Here is a 9116-nt window from a genome sequence, read left to right as displayed (position 1 = left end):
AGCGTATGCAACTTTGCATAAACTTCTCTGGCAAATACTTTTAAAAATGGGAGGCGGTCAGGATCCCGCCGGACGGAATCCCGGTGGTCGAAATACCGACGCCGGAATCCCGACCGGCACAATCCCGACATATTCTCCCTCCGTGGGTGTCCACGACACCCATAGAGGGAGAACATAATAGTGTGCCGAGCGTAGCGAGGCACCGTGCTCGCAGTGTGGCGAGCGAAGCGAGCTTGCAAGGGGCTGCATTCCGCTCGCCACCCCTGTCGGGATTGTGTGGTCAGGATTCCGGCGTCGGTATTTCGACCGCCGGGATCCCATCCGGCGGGATTTAGTACTGATCCCTTAAAAACTGGTCCCCTAGAGATAATGATTTTATTAAAAAGTATTAATATCATTAGACTTAAAGATATTATAAAGTTCCATTTAGTCTTTACATACTTTAATGGCATTTTCTCAAAATATTAGATTATAAATTATTTATTAGAAACATCTTAAAACTTTATACAGTATTAGAAGGGTCTTTTTTTAGATTATGATTATACAGTACAATTAACTAAAATGCCAAATAGGTGCCGGAGGGGTAAGTGTACTAAAGCTTCTATAAATGTAAATTGGTGATGTTGCCCATAGCAACCAGATTGTCTCATTTCTCTATTTCGTTCTAGAAAATGCTAGACAGAATTCTGATTGGTTGCTATAGGCAAGATCATTACTTTTCAATTTTAGAAGCTTTAGTAAATATACCCCACACTGTCATAATAACAAAAGTTCAATGCATTGTTAATTGCTGCTTGCTGTACATTAAATAACAATCTCAAAGGGGCAAATAGTAGTCATTATGGTCTGACTGTAATAAGAGTTGCTAGTCAATGACTAATAATGTCTTATTCAGAGAGATAATTGAGAATAAATGTTTCAATATTAGATATTCTCCCTCACAATAGCCTTTTTTGGCTGTCATCCACAAACAAAGGGTTGTATAAATTTAGTCGGTGTGTGTGCAAGAATAGTGCTCACCCCTCAATGGGGTAGATTCTCATGAGTCAGACACAAAGGGCGATATTCAAATGGTATATCACGCCCAATCTCCGTTCTAAAGTGATCCCCGTTATCGCGCATATCACGCCCATAGTAATCAGGTTTAGCTGCGTAAAGGGTTGGACGACCTCACTATCCCGGGGGTAGCGAGCTGAAATTATTATACCACGCACATCAGCAGAAATAGAACAGGTGTGAAAGGGGGTGAAAAGAACTGAATACTGCCCAAAGTGGCTATTTTTGCATGATGCCATGGAAGCCAGATTTACTACTTTAAGCTAATGTGCGTTTCCATAGGGTTAATGTACGGATCTGTGCAGCGTCAAATGGAGATAGGTGCAAGAAATTTATCCGAAATAGGCTTTTCTTCTCCATACGCATGGCTCAAAAGAGCATACACTTTCACAAGACAGAACAGTTCCATGATCACCTCTCAGTTGACGCCACAGAATACCCATTTCATGCAAAGAAAGACCCGGTCAAGACCCATCTGACAGGTGCTCTATCTCTGCAGTTTAAGGAAAAGGGATTTTCACAACCGAAAACCACAAAATGGAGCTGAAATAAAACAAAAGTATCTGGAAGGACATATATTTTACCCTAATTGTTGCGACTGATAGGGTGTGTCTATGACACTCAAGCTGTAACAAAATGGAGCCTTACTCACAAGCAAGGAGAGACTATTAGAGTTTTGGGACAATTCAAAAGATTATTAAAGCATTTTCCCTACTAAATGATCAAGACTCTTTATTCACATATTAAAATATGAGCTATAAGAAGATAACAGGCATGATCTAAAAGCACATAAATAAAATACATTTATTTTAATTTACCAATGGAATCATAATAGATCTATATACCGTCCTGGATAAACAAATATTGGGGGGGGGAAAAACATATAAAAAACTAGTACTAAAACTAATTGATAAATATGGTTATATCAAAATAGTTTCTTAAAAACATAGTATCACGGGGGCGTGGCCTGGACGAGCATGGAGTAGCACTTGCACAGTGCAGCTCTCCAGCCAGTATATCCTGAAAAAACATCCTGGACTCCCTCCCTGGGTCTGAAATCTAGGTCACCCCTGCATGAATGCCCTCTGCCCCTCCGGAGTAAATTTGGGCTGGATGCCTGTGTTCCCCTAACTTCTGCAGCCCTATCTACCCGGCGGGCCCTGCTCGGCGTTGGAGCGGCTGCCTCGCGCTGACCCCGGACCGGAAGTTCGGCTCCCGCTCTCCGCCGCTGCTCGTCTCTTCGTGAGGAGAGGTGAGGGACATCTACCTGCCACCCGGAGTGCCCGCTGCCGGGATCTTGGAGGAGTCTGCGGCGCCTGGGGCGCTCTGCACCGCCGCAGATTAGTGCCGCTCGGGGGACCGGAAGTTCGGCTCCGGCTCCGTACCGCCGCCCGCGCATCTGTGGAGAGGAGGGGGGAGAGCTCGACTGCCGCCCTGTACACCTGCTGGGGGACAAGAGCCATAGCTGAGGCTGCCCGGATTGCCACCCTCCGCTGCCGCGGGCCCGGAGGACCGGAAGTGTACCTCCTGCAATCTCTCCCTGCCAGCTGCAGCCATCAGGGACACTTGGCTCTGTAGGGGCATATCTGGGCTGGCTGGAAATCTGTTGGGTCGCGTGTGCCCTTCCCCCCTCTCCCCCCGCTGCACACCTCTGGCTAGCTGCTCCTGAACTCACCCTGCCTGGAGATTAGTACGAGGGCCTGTGTATCCTCACTGCACGGCTCTGATTAAGGGTGAATAACTGGCACTCTGCTCCATCAGGCGGATGCACAATATATCCGGAGTCCCTGGCCCTGCTGTTTAACTATACATATTCATACTCTGCCCTGAACCCGCTGACCTTTCTATAGGGTGTTGGTGTGGACGCCCCCCTCTTGCTTACTTATATTTGCTTTGATATATTTGCTCGGCTGAGCAGAACGACACCATGTTGTCTAAAATGGTGCGCGGCCGCCAAAGTAACGCGGCGGCGGGCGCAATGGATAAATTTGTCCGAAATCCTGGCAATCAGCGTCGGGGGGTGAAAATGCTGGATCTGAATCTGCACCACCGTCTCCTGCATATAGTTCCGCCTCCTCGGACCATCCCGATGCTACCCTGCAGAGAATACTAGATGCGGTGAATGCCAGCGAGACGCGTCTGGCGGACAAGATTGGACAAGTGCAGTCTGATCTCTCCATTATACATCAGGACCTTCAGCGGGTGAGGGAGCGAGTGGGCGAAGCTGAGACCCGTATATCTAATGTCGAAGACTCCGTCGGCCCGCTGGGTCGGCGCACTGATGTTTTGGAATCTCAAATGACCGAGGTGCGCAAAAAACTGACGGATATGGAGGGGCGCTTGCGGCGCAATAACGTCCGTTTTGTTGGCTTGCCGGAAAAGGAGGAGGGCTCAACTCCTGAAGAATTTCTTGTGAAATGGCTCCGTGATGCTTTTGGGACTGAGGAATTCTCACCTTACTTTACCGTGGAACGGGCCCATAGAGTTCCGATGCGTCCGCTGCCTCCAGGGGCTCCACCTCGCACCTTTATTGCTAAGTTCCTCCATTTCCGAGACCGCGACACAGTCCTAAGGCTGGCCCGTACTAAGGGCCCCTTGAAATGGAATGGATCGCCCATATCAGTCTTCCCAGACTTTGCCGTGGATGTACAAAAGGACAGGGCTCAGTTCATATCTGTTAAGAGGAGGCTCCGTGAACTTGACCTGCCGTATGCCATGCTCTTCCCCTCTAAGTTACGAGTAGTGGCTGATGGAGAAACGAAGTTTTTCACGACTCCCCGTGAGGCCACGACGTGGCTGGATAGACGATTTCCGGCAAGACGTGCTCTCGCAGATCCCTGAGTCTCCGACCTAACTTTAATGCTAGTTCTACCATGATTGCCTTAGTTATGTCCTTCCTTTTCTTTTTCTCTCCTTATGTGCTCCTCTTGTTATTATTTATGTGGGTAGTACATGCGTGTTAATTAATATGTGGTAATAGGCTGCGGGAGTGTTGAACTGGGGTCATTGTCCTCTATACTTCAGTATCCTAGTCACATTACTCTGTTATCACAGGTACGACAGGTCGAGTGACCACTCGTTTGTTTATATCGATGCTTCAGGTAGGCTTTGTAATTTCTGTTATCCCCTGTTGTCTCTGGGGGGTGGGGGTGGGGGGTTACACCCACAGTTCGCTATGTTGGCTCTTGTCTACGCAGGTATGCTGTTTTGTATTAGTTATGCACAGACCCAGGGGGGGGGATGTCTGTGATTTCCCCTCCTATCTGGATAGGGGGGGGGGGGGGGGGGGTGTTGGTGGCTGGAGGCTATCTCTGTTCTCCCGAGAGTCATTATATTCTTGGCCCGATCACGGTGTACTTGCACCACTTAATGGTGCTACGAAAGCTGTGTATTTGAATTTGGGTACTTGTGTTTAGTTTTGGGATCCAAGTATGCTGCAAGTTGGGGGTGGTATACAGGGAGGGGGGTGGGGGAGGGTTCTGGGTTATGGTTCTAATGTGTGTGGAGAGGTATGGTGTACGTGGACATGGTTCATTGTTGTATTATCTGAGTATTGGTATCTGGTGATTGAGCATAAGCATGGTGGATTGGGCTGGCCGCGGGGTACTACATTTATTCTACTTTTGATGCACTATGGCTGGGACTAAAGTGTTATCGTGGAATGTGCGGGGTCTCAGTGACAAAGTTAAGAGGTCCTTGGTACTCCGACAGATTAAAACCTGTGCCGCTGATGTAGTCTGCCTTATGGAAACACACTTGGTGGGGAATAAGATTCTGTCACTAAAAAGGCCTTGGGTGGGATGGGCGTACCATTCCACGTATACTTCTGCCTCTCGTGGAGTTTCAGTCCTCATTAAGCGGACCGTCCCCTTCGTGCTGGAATCTGTGCAGACGGATCCGTGGGGGAGATATGTGTTTCTAAAATGTAGATTATTTTACGTCCCTGTCCTTCTTCTGGCGGTTTATGTGCCCCCTCACTATTCCCCTGAAGTACTTAAGAAGGCTGCCGGGTTCATGGCCTCTTCCCCCGGGATATCGGTTATTTGCCTCGGGGATTTTAACAATGTGCTAGATGCAGCGATGGATAGGCTGTCTAGGTCTCCGTCGACTGCATGCCCTGGGAATCTCTCTTTTGCCAATGTGGTGTCGGGGTTGGGCCTGGTTGATCCTTGGAGGTTGAGACACCCGTCTCTTAGACAATACTCCTGTTTCTCTCACTCCCATTCTTCGTTCTCCAGGATTGACCTGGCCCTCCTTTCGAGCGACATGGTTCCCCGGGTGGGCGATATTAGGTATGAAACTAGGGGTATATCGGATCACTCCCCTTTGACTCTTACCTTAGATTTTAATTGTTCTAGGGGCCAGACTGTATGGAAATTTAACCCGTTCTGGCTTGTCCACATGGGGGATGGTTCTGACCTGGTGGCCACATGGCGGGAATTCTTTGAGTTAAATAGTGCCGGAACTGCTATCTCTATTCTATGGGACACGTTTAAGGCCTTTATGCGAGGGAGTTTGATTAAACGGGTAGCTAACTTGAAGTCCTTTTATAAACAACGGGAGATGGTGTTGGAGGCCCAGAGTGTCGCCGCAGAATTGCAGTACTTGCAGGACTCCTTGAATAGTTCTAAGTTAGCCTGGTTATCGGCTCAGAGAGAATGGAAGGATTATCTAATGGAGAAGACTCAGCATAGACTCCTTTTCTCCTCCCATAAATTTTACGCTACGGGGGATAGGCCGGGGGCGTACTTGGCCTCCCTGGCCCGGGGTGACAGACCTACTAATGTAGTGGTTGAGATTTTAAATTCTGATGGCATTTCCCTAACTCAGACCCCACAAATGGCGGCTGAATTTGTGTCCTATTATAGCCGCTTATATGAATCCAAGCTGGAGTGCACTCAATTGCATCTCAATGATTATTTGGACGCTGTTTCCTTCCCCACCCTGTCCAGCGAGGCTTGTGATCTACTGGAAGCGCCTATTTCACCCGAAGAGATTATGGCTGCTATTAAGGCCTCCCCTAGTGGTAAGGCCTCCGGCATGGACGGCATACCTTCAGAGGTCTACGGGCACCATCTGGATTTTTTTGTCCCTCGCCTTCTAGAGCTTTACGGCCAAATTTTTGCACAGGAGTCTCTCCCTCCGTCTATGGCGGAGGCTTTGATTGTAGTTCTCCCTAAACCAGATAAGGATATTAGGAGAGTTGAGTCCTATCGCCCTATATCCCTTTTACCCACTGATATTAAAATATTGGCTAAGGTTCTGGCCGGCAGATTAAATACAGTCATATCTCATATTATACATCCGGATCAGACGGGATTTATGCCCAATAAGTCGACATCCATTAACCTTAGACGTCTGTTTACCCATCTACAACTCCCCTGTAAGGACCCCACCACCTCCATAGTCGTCTCGTTGGACGCCGCTAAGGCTTTCGATTCCGTAGAATGGGCATATTTGTGGGAAGTTATGCGTAGATTCGGTATAGGTCCAAACTTCATTAAATATGTTCAATTGATGTATTCCTCTCCCTTGGCGAGAGTGGCAATTAACGGTTTTGTGTCTCATTCCTTTCCTTTATCTAGGGGTACGCGACAGGGTTGCCCACTGTCCCCTGCTCTATTTGCTATGGCCATTGAGCCCCTTGCCTGCCTCCTAAGGGCGGATGCGGGGATCACTGGCTTCAGGGTGGGTGCCCGCGAGGACAGGGTGGCACTATATGCCGATGATGTTCTGTTATTCGTGGATCGCTATGCTGAGTCTATGCCTAGGATCTTGGGAATTATTGTTGAGTTTGGGCGATACTCTGGGCTCCTGATTAATTGGGAGAAATCCTTTATTATCCCACTCCGGGGGGAGGTTCCTGCTTTCCCATTGGTGGCTCTTCCGTTGCGGTGGGTGGACTCATTCAAATACTTGGGCATATGGGTATCTAATGATCCTCAAAAGTTCTCCTCCCTAAATATCACTCCACAAATAACGTATCTCCGTGGTCGGGTGAAGGTATGGGGGAAACTACCCTTAACAGTCACAGGGAGGGTAAATATGGTAAAAATGGTCTTCCAGCCCAAACTTCTGTATGTTCTCCAACAATCTCCCGTTTATATCCCGCTGAAGACTTTTAAACAAATAAATGGGCTACTTTCCTCCCTAGTATGGGCTAGTAAGCGGGCACGTCTGCGATTAGATGCTTTGACCAGGTCAAGGGACATGGGGGGTTTGGCCCTCCCCAACTTCCGCTTTTATTATTATGCTGCGCAGCTGGCGCATGTCTGGGAGTGGATTACCGACCTTGATGCCCTGGCGTTGCACTCACTGATGTTGCACCATGACTACCCTGGGGGCTCCCCATTGCAGCTGCTCTTGTGTGGTAGCGTCAAAATGTCCACATTGCCATTGATTAAACAATCCATCCTGATATGGAAATTGGTGCACTCTGTGATGCGGGGCCAGGGTATTGATCCTGATACCCCACTGGATAACGCGTACGGGCTGCCGGAGTTGTGTCAACTTCAGGTTAGGGAAGTGTGGGGTAACTGGGGAGTACACTCCATGGGACAGATATATAGTGATGGGACCCTTACCTCATTTCAACAACTTCAACAGGCACATAATATCCCCTCGGGGTTCTTTTATCGATTCCTTCAGCTGAGACACGCTTTGGCTACCCAGTTCCCAGATGGCCCTCCGATCCTTGTTGACTCCCCTGTCAAACTAATGCTGCAGACGTTAGACTCGGGACACTTGGTCTCTAAGATATATGGCCGTATTCTGCAGCTACATCATACGGATCCTCTAACTGCTCTCCGGGGAAAGTGGGAATCGGAAGTGGGTATGTTGTCGGACGATGCATGGAGTACCGCTATGGGAGCCCATCGGATCTCCACTTCCTCTGCCAGGTACCAACAAATACAACTATATATCCTGCATAGAGTATATATGACCCCGGTGAGGTTAGCACATATTGGGGGATCTCACAGCTCCCAGTGCCCTAAGTGTGGAACCACAGGTGCTGATTTCTGGCATCTGCTCTGGGTGTGCCCTGGTGTGTCTCGTTTTTGGATGGCTGTCATACGCATTATAGGTGATACGGGGGTCCCCTCCGCCATATGCACACCTGCTTTATGTACCCTGTTGATAGTGGACGAGGAAGCTCTAGACCCACCTAGCAGAAGATATGTTATCAACCTATGCGCTCTGGCCAGAGTCTGTATAGCCCGGTTGTGGCTGGCGGGTGAGGCCCCGACAGTTAAGGCCTGGATAGCCCTGGTCAACGAAACTGTCGCACACGAAAAATTTGTGTTCCTGGCGAGGAAGGTGGAGAGGAAATGGTGTACAATTTGGGGCAGATGGATAGAGTCTAAATACTTCAAGGATTCATAAAATCCTGCCATGTGCCTTTCTCCTTACTTTGTCCCGGTACACTTTGGGGGTGGTTGCCCCGCGGCCGGCCTTGCAGAAACTTAGTGTATTCTACTGTGCTTGCTCTGATATACTGGTGTCTGTTTCCGAAATATATGTTTGTGATGCGATACTCTCAAGAATAGTCCATCTGAGATTATACGATATAGGAGGTATTATATATAATTGATGTACCATGTGCTCTGTATATGTGCAGTTGTTTTGTGCATATTGAGTATGTATGTAATGGTATGTATGTTTTTGTTTTTGTTTTTCTTTTGTTGTGTGAAACGTTCTTGGAAAATTTAAAACTCTAATAAAAAAATTATTGAATTTAAAAAAAAAAAACCATAGTATCACAGTATCAATGATAAACCTAAAAATACAGCATAAAATAAAAGATAAAAACACACTAATTGCAGCGGAATAACTCCCTGCAAAAAACTGGAGCGCTGCCTGCACCAATTAAAGGAAACAATTCAGTATTAAAATGTAAGAAATGTCAAATATTTATACACTAAAAGATTTATTTAAAAAAATCATATAATGCTGCAGCATATACTAAATTCGATCAATAATGTACATTATTTTAATTCATACAAAAACTTATAATTCATATATCACATATGTGTTAGACTTTATATATATCCAACATACTG

The sequence above is a fragment of the Pseudophryne corroboree genome, chromosome 3, assembly GCF_028390025.1.
Source record: "Pseudophryne corroboree isolate aPseCor3 chromosome 3, aPseCor3.hap2, whole genome shotgun sequence".
Taxonomy (NCBI): domain Eukaryota; kingdom Metazoa; phylum Chordata; class Amphibia; order Anura; family Myobatrachidae; genus Pseudophryne; species Pseudophryne corroboree.
This window is presented reverse-complemented; position numbering follows the sequence as displayed.